At 39.6% G+C, this 22,904-nt stretch overlaps 1 protein-coding gene across 1 annotated transcript in view; it reads right to left on the bottom strand.

Moving 5' to 3' along the window:
• The window catches only part of Nell2 (neural EGFL like 2), a 292,336-nt gene that overhangs the window by 49,886 nt on the left and 219,546 nt on the right, over positions 1 to 22,904 (bottom strand). The gene's annotated exons all lie outside the window — the stretch shown is intronic.

The raw sequence follows: 22,904 nt of genomic DNA, 5'->3' as shown, positions 1-22,904 counted from the left end.
ATGCCAGGCTCGCTCTCTCACAGTGAGCATCTGAGGAAATCCCAGAGGGGAGAGCAGAGTGACTCAACCACAAGCCCCTGTCAACAGGCACTCAAGCCAGAGAAAAAGATGAACATAGCCAGTGTTCAAAACAAAACTGCAGAACCGAGAAACCATTCTCAGGTGGAAAAAAGTGAACTTAATTTGAAAATCTGAATCAAACTTTCCAGGTGTAAATAAATGTAAGGAATGAGTTCAGGTGTGAATTCATAAACAATAATCACAACCACAGCACAGAAGGACAGAAACACATCTCTCCCAAGAAAGGGCAACACCACAGCCACGGAGACATCTCACGAGGGACTCGGAAATGAGAGCAGATAACAAAGAGTAACAGAAATAGAAAGAGCAATTGTTGGTCCATAGGAGGTGAAACTGAGAGCAAAACAACTTCAGTAAGGCAAAGGCGAGAGAGGAAAGATGAGAAAACAGCCTTCAAATAAAGTCCCCAACTAAAAAGCCGGACTTGAAATCACAGGCAGTTGGAAGAGAAATTTACATAGCTAAGGTGAAGGTAACCAATGTGGAAGACTGACAAACAGAATTCCACAGTTGGGGGTGGGGGGTCTCTGAAGCACAGGCCTTAATAAATCCGAGAGGAAGTGTGCATTGAAGTATTCATATAAGAAATGCTTGCCAGGACAAAACACTGTAACCATCCACAGGAAAAACACAGTGCTACCTAGGAATTCCTTTCTCAAGAGAACTCTGCACAGAGCCCGACACTGGGGCTCTGAACCTCTGGTTCCCAGAGCCCAGGTGTGTTCTCCGGCACCCCACAATCCACCAGCACATTCTCCTGCACCCCACAGTCCACCAGCCCAATCTTCTGCACCCCACAAGCCACAAGACCATTCTCCTGCACCCCACAGTCCTCAACCCCATGCTCCTGAACCCCACAATCCACAAGTCCATTCTCCTGCACCCCACAGTCCTCAACCCCATGCTCCTGCACCCTACGATCCACAAGCCCTCCTAGCTGTTTGCTTTCAGATCAAATTCTTCTGTTCCTTTTAATTTGAAAAAATTCTAGGCACAAAAAATAATTTAAATTCCATAAACTTTATGAATGTGTAAAACAAAAAAAAGGAACAAAAAAATCTATAAATGGGTAAATGCTTATCTAATATCACCAGGGAATTTATTAGTATTGCCTTATTTTGAAATTAGTCATTATGTGTTTTCATATTTTTTTTCAACTAAAAAAGCTTTTAAATCATTCTTTATCTCATGAGAACAGTACTAAACATTTTTAACATTGATTAACATTACCATTTATTTTATGTGCATGGGTAATTTTCCCTGTGCATATATCAGCACACCATGTGTGTGCAGTGTCCACGGAGGTGAGAAGGGGACTTCAGATCCCTTGGAGCCAGAGTTACGTGTAATCGTGAGCTGCCGTGTGGTTGCTGGCCATTGAACCCTGCTTCTCTGAGAAAGCAAGAAGGGCTTTTAGTCACTGAGCCACCAATCACGAAACGCCGGTGCAACACTTTTACTAGAATTTGAGAAATAAAGCAAAGGAGCCACTTGATCTCACTTTGTGACAACGTAAGATGACCTTGCATATAAATGTATTACGGATTTGACCGTCTGCACCTGTGAGGCAGCAGAAGGCGGATGCATTTGAATCGACAGGTGCTGGTGTTTGAAGGGTGTTTCCTTTCTGTTCCTTTCGGAGAGAACACTCTTGGAGTAAAAGCTGGGCTACACCAATCTTTTAATATCCCATAACACAAAATATTCCTTAAGTATAGACAGTAGATAAATACCTATTGAGTTGTTGTTTGAGCCCATAGTTTACAGTTTTAGGCTGTTCTTAGGCCTTTCCTACTAAGCTGTCAGATAATCAGTATTTCAGTGGCTTTCTTCAAAGTGACATCTCTCCTTTTATAAATATCCTAAATATAATTAGAGCTTTAAATATGTTATGTGTAATTTTATATGTAATTTGAAATATGTAGATACTCTATATGTATTAAGTATATAACAAACCCACCATCCCATGAGAGAACATTCCAGAATTGGTAACAGAAAACAATGCACAATGTCAATCCTGAAAGTAAATTTAAAGTCAAGAACAACGGGTGCAGACAAGGACATAAGGTTGTAAAGATAAAGTGTAAAAACTTACCCTCAGTGAAATGGGCATAAATGAGCATTCTATTGTAAGAGCACACCACAGCCATTCCCCTTTCCTCTTGCTCTCATTTCATTAGATTCAAATTGTATTTGCACATGCACACACGCACACACACACATGTGACATATACATATGAGTATATACGACACAAATGTTATGTATGATACATACATATATGCATACTTATATGTGCTTGTACACACACACACACACACACACACACACACACACACACGGGTATTGAAGTCAGGGCCTCCTGCATGTCAGGCATGTGTTCTATCACCAAGTTACATCCTCAGCAACATACATTTGAAAAGAATTATTTTTAGCAGTGCTGGGGGGTCAAACTCAGAGCCTCATTCAGGTTGGAAAATACCATGCTACAAAGCCACTCCTCATCCTAAATTTGTAAGGTAAATAAACCCAGGAAAGAGCAGGTTGTGCTAGCTTTAAGCAAACAGATTGCCTCCTAGCAGCAAAGTCAAAAGGACAATGGGGAAAAGTTTAGCATCCAACGAAAGAGTGCGTGTAGGTTTTCCTAAGGAGAGCCTTTTTCTCCCTCTTTGTATTCTTGAACCTTGTACAAGAGGAAAGTCTCCTGGCAGTGGCCAATGTCTTCCCATGGTTTGCCTACTCCACTAGTCACAGCTTGGTTTTCTCAGAGGCATTTCTTTGAGCCATTCTTTTGTTTGTTATTATCGTATTCACACAGTTTTGGAACCCAGAGAAGCCTACAGTGACAGTGACAGATTTTGGTAAATCTTTTTGATTTTTACTCTCTGAAACATCAGGACTTCGAGCTACCTTTTGACAAGTACTAGAGCAGAGAGTCATTTCAACTTTGAATTTTCTTTCTAATGCATTTTGTTCTTAATGACACATCATCTGAGATTAAAGCACACAGGCAGCCTAGCAGCCGAGTTTCAGTAAGACAAAAGCAAAACAAATAAAACTAAACAAAACTAAAACCCCACAAAGTTTGAATATTCACGTGGAGCTCGCATGTTCTCCTCAGTTTAGCCTCACTACTTCTGTAGGGAAATTCAGATATTACTGTTAAAATCAGGCTGCCTATTCAAGTGCAGGAACAAAGCTTGCCCTTGAGCGGGCCTCCCAAAGTTAGTGGCACGAAGAAAAAACACTTAGTTCTTAAGCAAGCACACTGGCCTAGCACCTGCCCTTCCAGATCTTGAGACAGGTGAAAGAGAATGTTTTTGATAGAACATGCCCTGTGTATTCTCAGGAGATTAACACCATAATTTATATCAAAACTTTGCAAATGTTGGTTGGGTTTTGCAAAACAACATTTTTTTTTTTGCAGTACAGTAGAGAATTATGTACAGCTGTCCCCTTGAAGGCCAAGAGTACCTGCCAAACTCAAGTTTAGTTTCAATGCCATCTAGCAAAACATAAGTAAACTGCTGTTTCCCACTCTATTACATCAACAGGGTCAGGTTTTTTTCCAAAACACATTTGGTACAAAAGGTGCGACTTTTATTCTTGACACTGTGAGTTTATAGTTGTGTAAGACCACAAAGCAAAAAACAAAACTTTAGCACCTTCAATTCTTACTTGCCTTTCCCCAAAGTGGGCACATCTATTAAGTACACCTTAAGGACTTCCGAAGAGAGTCCAATGTTACCAACTGTCCAGTTGCCCTATGAATCTGTTAACTTGTATTCAATGTTAACAGTTATTGATATATATTAGCCAGTCAAAAGGCTTTTGAGAGCCAAAAGTAAGTTCTCAGAGAGGTCCTAGCGATGGAAGAACTGACAGGAAAAATATGCTATAATGGTCTGTGTTGGGAGAGGAAGCTTCCCAAGAATTCAGATCGAATGGACTGTCTTCTCTTTATGTTAAGTCAGTCTTAGTTCAAGACCCTGCTCTAGCATAGCCTTGCTAACCGAGTATCATCTTGATATTACAGGTTCATCAGGGCAGGACATAACTTTGTGGAATTGCACAGTGATACGGTAGGGAAGAGGTGCCTGTCTAGATGCCGTTGAGGGAGAGGGGCAGTCAGCGAGCCTCATCATCTTGTCTCATAGACCTGCAAGGTCTAGCAAGAACAGCATGGAGATAAATCAAAACATTCTAAGGACAAAGAATCAGGACAGATGCTATTTATGAAGCTCAGGTGTTCACCTTTATCTTTCAATATAACATGGACCTGGGCCTCTAAATTCTGAAGTTCCATAAAAAGTGCTTCCTTCAATTGGAAGGTACGGCCAACACCTCACAGATTTCCAACGTTCATACAATATCCACACTGAGCTTTTAGATGTGTGGCAATAACATATAACTTTTATATGTATTGAAATCTATGAAAGAGTTTTAAAATCTAGTGTTAAAATCTAGTGCCAAGTTACTCATCCCATAGTAATCCCAATGTGTGGACAAATTCTTCTGACATTTATTTTTCCATAAACCACATGAAACAAACTTTGTATTTATATTAATTTTTCATACAATATGCTTGATCATATTCTTCCCTCTTTCCTAATTTCTTCTAGATCCTCTTTACTCACACCCAACTTCATGTTTCTTCAAAACAATTCATTTTGAAACAATAGCAATTTACCTCCTTAAGCTGGCTTTGTTGCCTAAAAACTATTACACATTTATAAGATATATTCTTGTCTGAACCTATTCATATGCTAACACAGGAAACAAATCCAGAAGACTTGGGTTTGAAATCCCAGAAATCGCTGTAAGGAAGAGTACTGATGCCTTACATGTTTCGCTTCCCTTCATATAACAAACGTGTATATTTCAATTGCCCTGAAAAGTAGACAGAGCTCAGTTTGAACTTTAAACTATTGCAGTAATTCTAAGGTCAGTATAGAAGAGGATATTACTGCAAAATGATTACTACAATAAAACAATTACATGGCAACATCATTTTGAAGCGAATATTTTAAGGTATAAATATTTGCAGAGCGCAATTACATTTCAACTTCCTAATGCTTTGGGCATTATGTGAGCAACTCGATTTCTATTTTAGGTAATTTCTACGTGGAGCTAACTACAGATTTCTCTATAAACAAATACTACTTGTTAGAGCCGTAGACTAAAACCCATATTTAAGCCATCAGCTTGTACTCGCCACTGTGTCACTAATGGGCAGCTACTTACATGTACAATTACAGGAAAAATACCACCACTCCTCATTCTTCAGAAACTGAATTTAAAACAGAACGGCAATTTGGGTTTCCATTCTGCACTGCCTATTTTGTAACTGGAGGCAGATTAGTTGAATGAAGGTGTGCTCAGAGGTACTACAGTTGTGAAGGATCTCATTGCAATACACTCTTACAGATATCTGAGCTAGGGGCAGTGGTGCATGCCTATGGTCCAAGCACTAAGCAACTGAGGCGGCAGAATCAGAAATTTGTTCTCAGTCTAAAAAGTCAAAATAAATAAAAAACATGAATGAAAATGTGCCTCCACTGTTGTTTGCACACAGATAATCAGCACCCCAAATGAGGAAGTGACTCACTGAAGGGAAACTCACAGCACATAAACGCTCATGCCTAAGAGTTGCTAAATGGCTCGTTTTAGTTAAATGGCTCATTTTACCCATGTTGACCTTTATTTGTAATACATTTTTCATATATTATATAAGTGGTCACTTGTTCGTTACTCCAGTTTTTATAAAGTATCTTGTCATGCCTTTTTACACTCAAATGTATATTGTTTTCATTGTTAATAAAAAGCGGATTGACCGAAAGCTGGGCAGGAAGGGATTGGGTGAGACAGCTGATACAGAGAGAATTCTTGGAGGAAGAAGGGTAGAGTCAGAGGAGATGCCAGCCAGTTGCCTAGGAAGCAAGTCATACTAGAAGACAGGTAAAGCCACAAGCCACATGGGCTTATGTAGATTAATAGAAATGGGTTAATTCAAATGTAAGAGTTAGCTAGTAATAAGCCTGAGCTTTTGGCCAAGTATTTATAATTCTTATTTAGCCTTTGTTGGTTACTTGGAAGTGGCGGGTGAGAAAGAAACGTCCATTTACACATCACCATCTTTGCTTGTTCCCTGTATCTTACAATGACATCTTGGTTAGTTTTACCTGTTATCCAAACTGTTTTACTTTGAGTAAGAATATTTGTTTTAGTATTTGGTCAACAGACTCTTTTCAAATGTTTCCTCTTCCTTATATCCATTTATAATTTTAATTTAGAGTAGTTTTATTATATTTTCATTACTAACAAATAAACATAAATTGATCAGAAAATAAAAAAGAAAGATCTTACCCTGAATGTGGAGATCCTGGAGATACACTGGACAGTCTTAGGCAGGGACCAAAGGGAATGTGGGGGAGGCAGACCAGGGCCTGGAAAGCACACTCTTGGCAATCAGAAGTATTTTAAATTCAATTTACTAGAAGTTTGGAATTGTGTTACCTAAAGACAATAGCCCAGCAGGCCATTTTTAGTAGGTTGTAGAAAAAGTTAGACAGCAACCAGATCCTTCATTTTTTTTGTCCCCTCAAATGTTTTCTGGGCAAACTCCTCATCTTTTGCTAGGTCCCAAAGAGGCACAAGGTAAAGGTAGGGGCTGGGTTAGACAGAGGCACCTGTTTGAAGTCTGAGGGTATGAAAATGTATGTGAAGTGGTTATAGAGTGCTTTGGGAATGGCAGCTCTCCATTGCCTTCTGAAACTTATTTTCACAGACTTAAAATGTAGCCAGGTAGATCCAGTTAGTTGTTCAGGAGCTGAAAGGAGGAGACCGAGGGCTGTATCTGTCAAGGTCTATGCTTTTCTGGGGAATACCATGGGTGGAGAGAGAGTGAGAAAGTAAAATGTAGTCACAAAGGTATGCTTATGCTGATGAACCAGCCAAAGTGGGGTTTCGAGGAAGTATGGAATCAAGTTAGGGAATACTGAAGGATTCAAGGATTCCCTATTCTTTAGGTAAAAGGATTGAAATTTTCAATAAAGATGAACAATGAATGGAGTGAAGACACTGGAGTAGATGAGATGGAAGTGGTAAGGAACGAGCAGACAGTGAAGGACCTTCAGAGAGTGACATATTTGTAACTGAAGACAAGGTGAGATTCCAGTCATAGGAGTGTGCACCTGAGTAGGAATGGAGGCGGCGAGGCCAAAGAGCTGAACAATCAGCATCTGGGCTGGTTTAGCCAGATGTAGAAATCTACAGCCAAAGAAAGGAATAAACAAAGAATATGGAGGGAGGTGCTTATAGCATGGTAGGATACAATACAATATATAACCCTTTTTAATTCAGGAAATATTTTCCTAATTACCGATGTTTCCACTATACCACATTAGGTTATTTTAGCACTTATAATAATACTTTACATTATATATTATTTATGTTCATGTTGTTTTGACAAAGTCCAAGATGTAGATGACATGAGACTAGGAAAGTTTCTCATCTGGACCCCTCCAAAGCTTGGATATTTAGAATAACTGAGAGACTCCTTTTAGCTATTGATGACCTAGTAAATATGTAAACAAACAAATATGTATTAGGCATTTACCAAATGTAACCAGTAATGAAAATACCCAAGACTTAGAATGTTGTTTCCTGAATCTATACAACCTTCATCGGATAGAGAAGCTGAACTCTAGAGACAGACGATGCCAAAATATGATTCAAAATGCTTCATATGTTCAAAAGTAAAAGGCACTCATTATAGCCATCTTGGCTCAAATGTTACTCCTTTAAGGATGCCTTTCCCAACAGACTATGGAAGTCACGATCCCTGTGATAGACTTCAGTAGCACATTCAGCTCTGGTTGCAGAGGCAGCTAAACAATTAGACTTGAAAGTGGGGCTCTCATCTCTCTTCTGACAGCTTACTCTCCATGAGAGAAAAGCAAATTCCACCTTTTCCAGCACCGTAAATCTAGTACCTACTCATATAGCTTGTCCTATAGAACTTCCCACAGGACAGATGTTGCATGACAGAGCAGTGTGGAAAGAACATGCCATAAAATCGGTGATGATTTCCTCAGAATTGTTGACAAAACAACCATGGCTCTGATACCTTTTATTACGGGACAGCTTTGCCACCGACAAGCCCATTGTGATTTAGCGCCAACTCTTTTGGTTTCCTAGGCAAAGTGGACTGACATAGCTGGCCCCTGCTTGTATAGTTGTTTCTCTGGGAAAAATTAGGAGGAATAATACATTTGATTCATGTTTTCTAGTTCCCTTTAAAGCAAATAGATTTTCTTCTTAGAATTAATCTATCTGTGTGTCCTCTGCTAATGCTCTCCAGGGGTGACTTTTTTAAGGTTTATTTTCCACTCTGCTTTCCCGAGAGCAAAGGACTATAAATCTCATGGACAATTGCTGTTGCTTTAGTTGCCAGCCTTCTGGGTGGGGGAAGATGGCATAGTGGGTCACATTAATGAGGCAGCTCGAATATAACAGTTCTCTGGTAAGTGTCCAGTGTAGGGTGAACAGTCTCTATGCCTGTCCATGATCAGTATTCTTGGTGTTGTGAGCACACTTGGCCTTCTAACAGCCACGACTGCAGTGTTTGATCCAGTTAGAGGGCTTTCTCGACTTGTCTGCCCAAAGAGTCCCGAGATCAAGTATAGTTTTAATTGTTTTCATTAAATTTTCCTCATTAAAAAACATTGTCAAAGCTGAGAACATTTCTGCCATTCTTACATACAGTTGGTAAAAATATATTTGGGAAAAGACTTTTGGGGGGACTTGGCAGTACCCAGTTTTACACACTTTGACTGTACAGTTCATTTGAGAAAAGAGGTTTATTGGGATGTCTTCACATTTGCGAAGTCACATGTATGATGCCATTCATTACACCAGGTCGAAACAGTAAAAGTCCGAACACCATGTAAATGTTTATTCATACAGCAAGAGCAAGGCAAATTATTATCCATCCATTCATACGCACAGAGAGAATATGATGCAGCTTTCAGAGCTGAGATAAAAACAGATGCATGTTTGCTTAATCTGTAGACTATATGACTGCTTGCATGCAAATTACGAGAAGATGAGTGTGGCTTCCCATCTGCACGGTCTATTCCATGGGTGTGTACATTGCACGTTGCACAAGTGCACAGGAAAGAGCCGGTAGGATTACATATCGGCTGCTCAGCAGCGCTCCTTTCTGTTTTCTGAAAAGGGACCCCAGGAATTCCCTGCTGCCGTGTAATTAGTGACATAGGACACATGTAGCTGCTCTGTCACAACTGTCATGGGAACCAATGCAAACCTTTCCAGGCATTGTGGCTAAGTGTGGCCTCTGAAGAGTGAGTGTACATATGACTGCCACACATGTCACGCATGTGATGCATTTATTAGTTATGTCATATGTAGAAGCATATTTAAAGTAAGGGTTTCTCAAGGGCTGATTTGAAGTGAATTGCTACTTTCCTGGACTGTGTTCTGAATAGCAATATCTAATCACACGTCTACTTTTTAAATTTCACCAACTTCTGTGAAGATACTTAAAATAATTATTCTGAATTTACCAAATGATTAACATAATAATCGGTACTACTAACTCCCTTTGAAAGCGTCCTAAGGGCACTTCTTCCCTTCCAGAGTGAGAAAAAGAAAAATGTTCCAAATGGCCGCCATACTTCATACAACAGTAGATACACTGCCGAGGCCCATTTTTCCGTATCTGACTCTAAAACATGCTAGCATGTGAATTCCTAAGATATGAAGGCTATAGTTTGAGGGAGAGAGAGCTCGGTTTTTCCTGTGCTGTGTTTTCAGTGCCTAGGAGAGGGATGCATGCAAAGCTGACATACAAAAAGTCCAGTAAGGTCACATGCAATGTCAATTAAATATACAAAATACACGCCAAGAGATATATTTGGCAAACATGAACTTATAGTCTTAATTAGCTCTAACTGGAATGCAATGAGGCTAAAATAATTATTAGCACTACTGATGATGAACAATAGCACCTTAAAATAACTCATATTTTGTAATCACCACAATTCATCAACAGTGTTATGTTACATAATTGCTGATACATACAATGCTTATGCTTTGTATGTATTTCCACCATTAAGTAATGGTAAAATATTTCGAAATGGTGTACCTCCTGTTTTTTTTTTTTTGTTTTGTTTAAAAGCTGTTCCCTATGTAGCTCAGATTGGCCTCAAACTCTCTATGTAACCCAAAGTGTTCTAAACAATTATGATCATCCTGCCAAGACTAGGATCTCAGACATACAGCAATATACAAGGCTAAAATGGTATATGGTATGTCTTTTGTTTCTATGTCTAATGACTTGGGTTGTTATGATTTATGGCATCACAGAGTCACAAAGAGTTCCAGGATCCATGTATGATAATTTACTTTTAACTGGAGCAGAGAAAGCACAGATTTTATTCCCCAATAATTCCAATTTAGTTAATAGTTTTTTTTAAAAAATTAAATGCCTAGATTTTTCCAAAATTCACTTTTAACTCAGTGAATCTTTGGGTTATAAATACAAATATGCTTTTATGATGCTATGAGTTGGATTAAACTTTGAATTTAGTATCAGAGTGCTCAACCTCAATAGAACTGAATTAACACATGTGGCACATCTGGCAGTGAAGGACGAACTCTGCCTCCAGAACATCCTCCTAGCTATCATCCCCTGGGATGGTGTGGGATGTCTTTTGTATATGTGATGCTTTTATTCATTAGTGAATAAAGCTGCTTTGACCTATGGCAGGGCAGAATATAGCCAGGCTAGAAGAGATTTATAGAGAGAGTAGGAGGAGTCAAAGAGACATTTGTAGCTGCCAAAGGAGAAGGACACTAGAACTTTACTAGTAAGCCACAGCCTTGTGGTGATACACAGATTTAGAAGAATGGGTTAATTTAAGATATAAGAGGTAGTTAAGATTCATTGGCCAAACAGTGTTGTAATTAATATAATTTCTGTCTGATTGTTTATGTTTGAATGGCCAGAAAACATAAGTGCAGTCTCCAGTTATACTGGGAAGCAGGAAAACCTGCTACACCATACTTAATACACTGAGACTGTGAGTGTCTGTAGCATAAAATGTTTCTGCCTTGTTGTTGTGTCCAAGAGGTTCCTCAGACTGCCAAATATTAGTCGCCTGCCCCTCAGATGCTGTCTGGAGGGTATGCGTCCCTGGAGATGGTTCCTCTTATGCCACACGACACCAGGCATGGCAAAGAACATAGCTGACAGCCTAGTCCTGATGGTGTGTGTATGTGTGTTACCTGACTTCGGGCAAAGCCAAGGGAAAGATTGTGACACAGCTATGAAGCTGAGTAAAGCCATCAGTTACATATTGTCTTTTTATTGCTGGTGTGTGTGTGTGTGTGTGTGTGTGTGTGTGTGTGCATGAGTGTATGTGTGTGTGCATGTGAGAGAGAAAGGCTGCCATTTAACAATGTTTCTAGTCTCCGGTTCATCAGTGCTATATAAATTCACAGTGTTGGATAACTCTCATCACTACCCAGTCCACCCCAGACAGGAACTGTGCCTATGTTGCCCCGGCTCCTCATTTGCTCCTGATCCTTGAGAACACAAAATTAACTTGGTAACTTTTTTCTGCTGAGTTAGTGACACTACTGAAAATGTATTTAGCGTTTGGCTTGTGTCAGTCACTGTGCTATATGTTCCCTGTGAATTAGTTCATTTAATACATCTACATAAACTCCTCTGCACAGAGGAGGAAGCAGACATAAGGAATGTAGAGCCACTGGCCCAGTATCACAAGGCTAGGGGTTAGAAGAGCCGAGAGCCAACAGGACCATCCTGGTGCCCACCTGGTGAGGTTGCTGCTGCCTACACTTCAGAAACTCTGAGCTTCTATCTTATATTCAAGTTTATTTTCATGCCTCTTAGTGAACTAAGTTTTAAAACAGATAAAACTTCTGAGCACAGAAATATTCTCTGATGGCTTCTACATCCAAACAGAAAGGTGGTAGGGTGCCCTTTTAATTTCTCTAAACAGAAAAGGGCACTGATAAGAAGCTAGATGTGCTGAAAATACATCCTCTAAGGTTCGATTTACAAAGTGCGCTTGATTTTAATTGGACCAACAAAAGAAAACAAAATTTCCTTCCTCAAATGCCCAAATTAAATTTTCCTAGCAGAAAACCTGCACTGTCTGTTCGGATCCTAGAAAACACCCAGTTGCTCCCACACAGCAGCACACCTTTCCCTACCAGAAGTTCTCACGTCTGCTACTGAACTGTCGACTCTGGTCTCAGTCTCACTTCTTTAGTATACCCTCCCAACCGAGAAAACACTCCAACTCTATTTACACTCCCTTCTTTTAGTCAAATCCAGGTCTGCCTGACTCCTAGGTAAGAGTTTATAATCTACTCTCTGCAATATATGCCTTAAGTATGGATTTCTCCTTTTTGCACACATACATGAAGGCTAATTTCTCAGATCCCCCATGATAGTTATTTTTGAGGGTCTTTAATTGCATGTTTAATGGATTCTCCTCTCCTTCCAGCTAAGGACACCACTTCTTCCTATTCGTGGTTTCTTCTCTTTAGAGCCTACGTCACTGGAAGCAATGGCATGCTGCACTTTGAGGCTCCTCTGAGTGCCACACTTACACTTCCTAATGTGGTCCAGGTTTGTCTCCCAAGATGGAAGGCACACAGGCTGTGTCCTGCTGAAGGTCAGAAGTAATCACCTTTTCCAAAAGAAAGTCTAAAAATAGCCTGCTTGTGACATTCATGACATTACCAAAATAGATTCCTATCTTCATTTTTTTAGCCATAAAAATTATTGTATGAGTGATAGACTGATTCTCTTGAGGCATCGTATCAGACTCCATAGATTTAAGACATTGCATTCTACTTTATTATTAAGAAATAAACAACAGCCGGGAGGTGGTGGAGCATGCCTTTAATCCCAGCACTTGGGAGGCAGAGGCAGGCAGATCTCTGTGAGTTCGAGACCAGCCTGGTCTACAAGAGCTAGTTCCAGGACAGGCTCCAAAACCACAGAGAAACCCTGTCTCGAAAAAGCAAAAGAAAAAAAAAAAGAAATAAACAACATAACCCAAGGGCAGCAGCAATGGCAAGATGCATGTGTCAAGAGGAAAGTAAGACTCCTTCAAAGACAGATGAAGAAGAGGTTCACAGAAGACTATGTGGAATCTGGACACAGCAGTAGAGATAAAAGGCCATGACCAAGGGCAGTTACAAACATACTAGTCTATCACATGCCTGCTGTGTGACCTTGGCTTGTTATTTCTTCCCGCTAATAAGCACTGCTTCGTTATTATTATTATTAATGATCCTGAAAATAATTAGACACTTTTAAGAAGGTGGCTGATGTGGTTAAAATGAGTTAATGAATTCAAACTAATTAAACCATCCTTGAGTATGCCAAGTTTTCACTGATGACCAAGTGATGCATCAGGAAACTTTCAAGGGATACTGGCAGGTGTCATAACAGAGAGAGGGCCTTGGCTTAGGAAAGTGGACTTTGGAAGGGGGCCATCCTTCTGCTCTCAGCTATAGAGACAGTGGAAAGTAAAGAGACACTGGGTGTGTAGGTATTAGACAGCAGACTGACTGATACACAATAAATGACAGAAAGGACGGAAAGAGATAGAAAATTTAAAAGTTTAAATTAAGAGACACAAAAATGGCAGAAATTTTCAGAAATAAAAGGAATACTTTAGAAAGAAAGAAGGGTTGCACTGTGGCAGAATGGCCACCTAGAAGGAACTTGGTCTTTGAGGGAAGAAGCAATATATTTTGAAGCTCAGGAAAAAGTTAATAACAAAGTCTTCTCTGTATGAAAAACAACAACCAAAAAGAGCCCCCCTCTAAACAAAAATTACATCGCCACCAACAAAAACAGAAGGAAAAGAGACAAGTCAGAGAGCATGGCACAGAGCAAGCTGAGCAAGTGGCCACGGCATGACTGCCCTGGGACATGAAGACAAGCTCTGGAGAAACCATGACATAGGATGGTGCCCTCTAAGGACTTGGCAGTAGTTCAGTTCCATGAAGTCGATAGTGTTTGGAAATAAGTGGGGAGATCAAGTATGTAATCTTGAACAATTTCCACTGTGATATGAGAGGAGGACGAAAGGCAATCAGACAGACCACAGAAGGAAGAGAACACAAATGTCACATGTTCCCGTCACATGTGAATGTTCCACAGGTTGACTTCATGGAGGTAGAGTAGATGCCGAAGGCAAGGAAAGATAGGGGAGTCAGATCACATGTGCCAAAATACAGCTAGATGGGAGGACCTTAATGCCAGTGTTCAGAGCACTGATAGGTGACTACAGTCCTGATGCGAGCATTACGTATTATGTGCATGTATCAATTTACCCCATTATATGCCACGGACATTCAAAAATAAATGATCATGTGCATGCTTCTCCATGGCAAGGGACGGCTTTGGGTTTCTGCAGACCTGCACTGAATCCCTTCTCTTCAGCTTGATAGCCAGGTGACCTTGAGCAATTCACTGACTTTTTAGCTTTTGTTTCTAAAAGTAAGAATGGATAGAAAGATCTACCACATAAGATAGCTGTATAACATAAAATGCTGTAAAAAGGCCAAGAAGTAAGATCCCTAAGTAACATTTATTAAGAAGTTATACATGATTCATAATAGAGTCATTCAAAGGAATGGGGTAGTCTAAGACAAATGACCAGAGTAAGCACAGGACACTGAGGGCCATCTCTCCCTCCGATTCACCTTACAGGAACATAAATCTCCTAAAGATCTGATTATATTCTATGAATATTCATTACACATAAAATCTAACAATCTTCCCCATTATGATCCTGTATAAGCTAACATCAGTTGATACATTAGCTGGTTTATTTGTTAGTTAGGCGGTTGTGCTCGCTTTCTCTGTGTAGTGTGAACAGTTCTGTGTGTAATGGAGATCTGCTTCCCTCCCGCTTTAACTAAGTTCTAGGCTGTACGGAGAGAGTCCTTCTCTCTGTTTACTGAGTGCAGGCTTTAGCATCTTATAATACACACCGCACTCTTGATTTTTGCCCACTAAAGACTGGACACAGGCATCTGGTTTTTAACTTGCCTATTTTTACTACTGATGGTCAAAACTATAAATAATAATAATTAGTAATTGTTATTGATTTCACACTAGCATAGTTATTGTTTTGACAATAATTGATCTTCAAGCCAAAATCCCAGTTATAATCAATGGCTTTACTTTCATTGACTTACTTTCATTACTTTCATTGACTTAAATGTTTTTAAAAGTAACAAGTTGTAAAAACATAGGTGGCTGATCATGAAAAGGAGAAAATCTAGTTGTTTTAAGTCTGGGGTTGAGCCTTTTAAAATCTGAAGAGAAAACCTTTTTTTAAGTGAAAGTATTTTGCATAAGTTACCAAGCAAAGAAAACTTTCTTTCCCAGGGGGACCAAGTCCCCAGGGTTCCTTCACTTTCTTCTGGTTTTGATTGTGCTACAAGCCAGACTTCATTCTTACTTAGCCTTCTGTTCAGACGCAAGCACTGAGAAAACGAGCCCTGGAAACCACTTGGCAGTTGACCCTCTCTACACACTGTGTCAGCTATGGCTTGCTTCCTAGGGCCAGCAGCAGGAGCTAGTCCTGAAGTTCCCTGCAAAGGCTGACTTCTGGGACTGCAGCCCTGAGCTCTTCGAGAGCAGCCATTTCTTCCGGAGTGAGCATGCCAGACAAAATCGGCAGCTAACAGTCACTTCAGAAGTGTTAGCATTGTGTTGGAGCCACCTATTCTCTCCCCGTTGTTTGGGAAAAATGCTCCCCTGTGCAGTCAGACAGTCGGAGTACAAAGCTTCAAAGAAAGAAACTGTATTTACTTCCTGTGTCTTTACAAACTTCCCGTCATGCTGTGTGTGTGCAGGAGCTTAATGGCTGTTAAATATAGAGAAACGGGAGCACACGTTCCATACCGTCCGCAGCTACCGCAAAGGCGGTCTGCCATCTTATGGAGCAGCAGGGGCCCCTTGGGCACTACTGCCCTACTCTTTGATACAGAGACCAAAGCAAAGTTCTAGTCTGTTTGAAACTCAGCTTCCCCATCTGTGGATAATAACTACTTTGGAGAGCTTGCTATTATAGGGGTTAGAGTAAGGCCATAATAACAGCAAACACTTACTGAACCATTGCTGTAACTGTTACACGCATTAAGTCCTTAACTTCTCAATTAAAAAAAGGAGATTATTATTACTATTCTTTTTAAAACAAGGAAATCAAGACACACAGGCATTAAGTGATTTGTCACAGTCTCCAGTTAGTAGCGGAAGGGGCTGTACATTGAAATGACAGCCACCCACCCACTGAGGCTTCTGGGTGTTGTGCGTAGAAGTGAGTTCTGAAGCAGTAAGTTCTGTGAAAGATGTGACATTAGGAATCCCAGGAACTCCCGATAAACAAGTTCCGTTCAGTCTCCACGGAGAGATCCTAAGTGTTCTCAGCATCCGATCATCTAGGCTCTGCTTGACCGGTCCGGCTAGCCCGATTGTTTTCATATGAGGCTTTTGCAATCATTCATTATCTGTGACATTGATTTTGATTGCTGGAGATACACAGGGCAATGGACTCCTAAAGTCACCAACTATTCCAGCTCTTCACATATTTCAGGACATCTCTACACATCACAGTTCCATTTTCTCATTTGCTTCCACTCAACAAGCAAATGTTAAGGGTGTATCCGCTGTGCCTTTGTTTTCTCTAGAACTTCCATCTCCATGGAAACGCTCCCACAGCCATCTCCCACCTGCCAAGAGCCATGAAGAAACTCTTGCCCCAGGCAGAGGCCAACTCCAAGGAAACAGTATTTTCTAGACATACCAGGGCAAAAGCACATACGAACTCATAGGGACAGTGACAGCAGGCACAGAACATGTACAAGCTAAAGCCAGACCAAATCCCAGAATGAGACGGGGAGGTGGCAGAATACTACTCCAGCCAAGAGCCTATTTGTGGGGAGGGTAAAGTTTCTTTTACTGAGTCTCACATGTATATCAACCACATTCCAGGACAGACCCCATTCCCAGGAGTAGTTGACCAATGAAAACAAGATTCCATTTTTGTGGGGCAGGGATGTGGTTAAGAGAAAAAAAAAAAAGAACCTGAAACTGGGTGGATCTGAGAAGAGTTGCGGGGAAGGAAAACTATGATCAAATATATATTGTGTGAAATTCTCAAAGACTAAATAAAAACATTTTTAAAAGTAAATGTTTTATAAGTAAAAGTGAAAATCTTTTTGAAATTCTCCAAGAGCTCCACTTGGCCTGTTTTCTTGGAAACCTGCCCTTAAACAGCCAGGATATGGCTTTTCCCCCGCATTAGCTTCCCGGCGTGTTCTCATTTCCAGTGCCAATTAGGCAGGCCTTACAGTAAGAGGATGAAAAATGTCCCATCATACTTGTTATCTATTATACATGACCGATACCGGAAAGACGGAGCAGGATTTTTTCCAATTAACCTGAAGTACTCGGGAGGATAACTTTGACCTTGGACACTGAGAACCACTTTGAGGGTTATTTTGGAGCTGTTTTGTTGGGTAGCCCTGGGTCGACTGATACCTGTGAAGGAGCTCATGGTGGCCTCTCACTCATGCCAACCCTCTGCCTCAGCTACTCAAGTACTGCGATTACAGACAAGCAACACTAGAACTAATTTAACTGCTGTAAAGAGACGGAACAGTACTTACATTTCCATAAAGATTAAGTTTTAAAGATTTCCATTTGAGCTAAAATAGATCAATATTTAAATTTTTTAAAGGCTGAAAATCTGAGTTAACTATTTTAAACTATTAAACAGTGGCAAAACTATATCAAAGCTCATTTATGAACCAATAAAGAAAACAAGAACCAATCATTGTGACCTTTAACTTTTTTGACAATATTCCAGAGCATCCAAGTAACTCAAGAGTGCTCCAAAACTGCAAAGTTTATATATATTTAGTTTAATATATGAGTTTTAAACTAAATTTTCTGATATAATTCTATAAAAAACCACCAATGTATTGGAACATGTCTTGTTTTATTACTGGCCTTGTTCTGTTATGACAAAAGCTTCATGTACCTGTGTCATGGTAGAAGACAGAATTTTGGCTATCCCAGGCCCTGGTCACTCATACTTGCTTCCAGAATAAACCATCTCTTACCTCTTTAAAAAAAATAAAATAACAACAAACTAGTATTTGTCAAATCTTAAATATTATGCTTCCTTGCTCATTTCATTTATCTCTAGAATAAGGTGGAAGATATTATTGGTGTGCAACTAAGGCATGGGAAAATGAAGTAGCATGACAAAAGTCACATCGCTGGTAAACAGCAGAGCTGGGACTTTAGCTGGTGCCTCTCTGGATTCAACTTTCATGATCTTGAATCCTGGGTTAACACTGCAAGGAAGAGCACAGTTCTACACAACAAGTCCTTAGAACCTAGCACCTAACTTAAAAGAATTCAGGGATCACTACATACCAAAGTAGGTATGTTTAAGCAGCTGAGTTAACTCATGCAAATGTTATAGTTGGGAGCAGTTGATGAGTGTATTTTTGTTGTTGCTCTTCCGGTGCTGGGGAAGGTCAGGGAGAACCCAAGTCTTTCCATGGGTAAGACAGTCAGTTGATCACTGCACAACACTGCCCCTGATTTTTAACATTCTTATGGAATTTGGGGGTAAAACAATTTCACCATGTGTCATCTTGGTAAGGAAAAGTATACTGTATTAGAGATGTTCTGAGGATTTTATCTTGTTTTAAATATTTTTTCATCTTCCCATGAAAAGTGACACAAATTGGTATGACCTTCTGTGAAATACACTTTATAAAGGTATTAGATTATAAAATTATATGTATGCTATTTGTGATGAAAATGTGGAAATTCAATCTTATCACATAACAATGTATGCTATACATACTTCTACCAGAGTAATATTACTGACTAAAAAAGATTTTTACTATTTACTTAGTATTAGATCTATAATTGCTAACAAATATTAATATAACAATATTTAATTTAAAGTCAATCAACCCTAGTCAACTTGAAGTTATTTTTGAAGTAAACTGACACCCATATGCCTCTCGCTTCCTTTCTTCCGTTTCAAAGTATGTCTATTAAGTCTAATGCAACTGAAATTGATGTTTATTTACCCACTCACTAAAAATAACTACAATTTCATCTCATGTTTTGATCTGTGGCTAAAACTTCACCATTTTACACATAGGAATAAGGAAGCCATTTATCACTAAAACATATGATCTACTCTTTGATCTCTCAGCATGTTTTTTTTTCAAGTTTGCCATTTGGTATCAACTCTTTTCCAGTTGTAAACATTTTAATTTCATTAAAGAAAGCAGTGCTTAGGGGAGACCGTCGGAATTTTTAGTGCTATGTGCTAGATCATTATGAAAGATTTACTTTTCGTATAAGGCATCTTTTCATATTAATCATATCACTAGACACATGTTTGCTGAGGTTTACCATGGGTAATAAATACAGAACAGCAGCGATGGCGCTGTTAAATCTTGGCACATACATTCCTAACACACTGTATTGAGTTATGCAAGAAATAATTACCCTAGTAAATCCAAGTCAAACATCTCATGGAATAGCTGGATGCTTAATTAAAAACAAAGCAATACTCTTCATGGGGGTGATTTTTTCCAGTGGCTAAAAAAGTCAATGAAACATTAAAATAGTTCAGGAAGGAGCACACATGTGATTCCTTTTGAAGATAATAAATGGCTTCTGCCACTTCTAGTAAGACCAATGCAGAAAGTAACTAACAAACAGGGGAGAAAGTTCCAGAGAAACCTTCTCAAGTAAAATAACAAGAATTGGTAAATGTTCTACTCACTAAGGTTTTTTTTTTTGTTTTTTGTTTTTTTTTTTTGCGAAGTTGGAATTTCTTTACTCTACCTATGTGAGGCTCAGCACACAGCCACTGGGCAAAAACCAATCACAGTTCTAGGTTTTAGATGCATCCAGTTGCATCAGGCTAAAGCTCAGACACTTCTGCCCTTGGAAAGCACCACCATCTGATGTTTCGCTTCCCTGAGAGAGGAAAACCCCCAAACCCCCAATGATAAAGCCAATAGGACTAGCATTCAGCTGGAGGTGTGAACATAGCAAAAGCAGAGATCTGATGAAAGACAGTGGGAGACTAAATTCTGAAGCAGGCAACATGATGTTAGAACAAAAAGAAGGAGGGAAAAAGAAAACAACAGCCTGGGGATGAGTTCTAGGTTGTAACAGGGTTCTACTGTGAGACACAACTCTGTGTCTTACCTTCTAACCTGCCATGCAGTAGTATAGGGCCAGACAGGTGATCCTGAAGGCCACTTTCACTGACATGAAAAATAGTCCATCAAGGAAGTTAGTATACCTTTTTCCTTCACTTAACTGATAACTTATTCACACCTTTATTTGTGGAATATCTACCAAGGTGTGGATCATATACTCAAGGATATGAAAGTGTACTAGTTATACCCTAGGACTGGGGACTTGGTATCTACAGATTAAAATAATAAAAGGGAAAGAGAGTAGATCAATACTGTGAAGAATCTTTCTTTAATATAAAATAACAAGCTATGCCCTTTATCATAAGGGTATAATAAAATGCCACATCAGGAGTAGAAAATCCAATAAGCGGGTGTATCAGATCTGTGTTCTGATGTTCAGTAGAGACAACTGGAGGAGAACCATCACTTACTACAGCACCAGAAAAGTGGGACGGAACAGACCTATGTCTCCTTAAGAATAATATATTTGGTTTGGGGTCCTTGAAGTTCAGGTTTTTAAAGACACAGGGAGGCAGAGCATAGAAAGCAAAAAATAGGAACTAGAAGCATTTTTGTTGCAGCCAACAACTCTGACTTTAGGAATACAAAAAATTAAACTACTGTGAACCCTACTGTGGTGGTACGAAAGAAAAGAGCCCCCAAAAGGGAGTGGTACTATTGGGGGTGTGGTCATGTTGGAGGAAATGTGTCAGAGTAGAGGTAGACTCCTAGGTTTTATATACGCTCAAGGCATACCCAGTGTCTCAGACCACTTCCTGTTGCCTATGAGTCAAGCTATAAGACTCTCAGCTCCTTCTCCAGCACCATGTTTGCCTGCACTCCACCATGTCACACCATGATATTAATGGACTAAACTTCCGAAAATATAAGCCACCCCAATTACATACTTTTCCTTAATAAGAGTTGCTGTGGCAATGGTGTCTCTTTACAACAACAGAAATCCTAAGACACCTACATTTATTTATTTATTTTGGTTTTTCGAGACAGGGTTTCTCTGTGGAACTTTGATACTTTTTTTGGAACTAACTCCTGTAGACCAGGCTGGCCTTGAACTCACAGAGATCCGCTTGCCTCTGCCTCCCAAGTGTTGGAGTTAAAGACATATACCACTGCTGCCTGGCCAAGACACCTACTTTTAAAGACGCTAATGTAGATGAAACTGCAGAGATTGAGGTTAGGTATAAAGGGCACAAACAGTAAGAATTTAAGTCACAGAAGAACCACAGGGCCAGCTTCCAGGCTCTGTCACTCTGGGACTGTCTGCACATAGACTCAAAGTTCAGAGATGATTGAAGGGAGCCAGATATTCTGGTGGCTATTTTTGCTTAAGCATTGAGTATGTCATTGCTAAATTAATACAACACCATTACAGATTCTTACATTCTCCTCATGTGACTTTTAAATTGACTAAATGTAGGACTAGACATGGTCACTATGCACCAAAGTTCTAGACTGTCATCTTCACATCAGGGAAGAAATCTTAAAAATTAGTATTTAGATGTCTAACCTGAACCTGTGCAAAGTGTCATTCCCTGGGAACCTAGTCACCAAAATGCTGCGGTACAAAGTTTCACAGTGAACCTTGTCAGTCTGGAAATAGTGGTGGAGAAACAACAGAAGACAGAAATCATGGAAAGCTGCTGCACCAGTGGTATCTTGTTTTAATCCAGTAAATTCCATGGAAATTAAATGCCCAGCATTTCTATATTTTAGCAAGTTAACCAGTTTGACTCATATATATATATATGTATATATATATATATATGTATATACGTATATATATATAATACATTTGGGGGATTCAGTTAAAGTAAATGACCTCTTTAAAAGAATCCTACATACAAAGAAATGTCACTATCTCATATCAGGTATCTGAATTAATTATCCACTGGACGTTAAAAACAATTCTTCATAGTCTTGTCTGAAACAGGTGACCTGGGCAGACAAGGCCTTGGTGAGAACGGCCTGAATACCTACTCCAGCAAGATCACATATAAAGTGTTTATTTCCCAGGGAGAGCAGGCAATTTTCTGTCTCACATGCTGATTGGGCTGATCTTTACTAAACAGCCTGAGTCTCTAAGTGCAAGAGAGGCACAGTACACAGGACCACCCCTCTAGGAAGACTTATGAGAAGCAATGTGTCCTCTAATTGCCATTGCCACCAACAGGTTTCTCTTTGGAGAAAAGGCAGTTTCTGAGGTCATCTGCCATTAGACTCCTTAACTAATAACAACCGAATGACCACTCCTGTGATATCAGCCGGGGTTGCTTCTGCTTTGCTGCTAACACATGCTTCCCACCTGACAGACCTGTTCTTTTGTGGTCATAGGCTGCATGCATACCTCATGGTCTTTAAAGTAAGTTTTTAGGCTTTTTCCTTCAGGAGCAATAAATTTGAGTGAATTTAATTAATTATTTTAGGAATAAATGTTTCAAACATTTTCTAATAAATATTAATGAATAAAACCAGG

Source organism: Alexandromys fortis, unplaced genomic scaffold (genome assembly GCF_014885135.2).
Source record: "Alexandromys fortis isolate MF-2015 unplaced genomic scaffold, M_Fortis_MF-2015_v1.1 scaffold_28, whole genome shotgun sequence".
NCBI classification, from domain to species: domain Eukaryota; kingdom Metazoa; phylum Chordata; class Mammalia; order Rodentia; family Cricetidae; genus Alexandromys; species Alexandromys fortis.
Note: the sequence above shows the minus strand (reverse complement) of the source record. Positions and strands in the feature narration are given on the sequence as shown.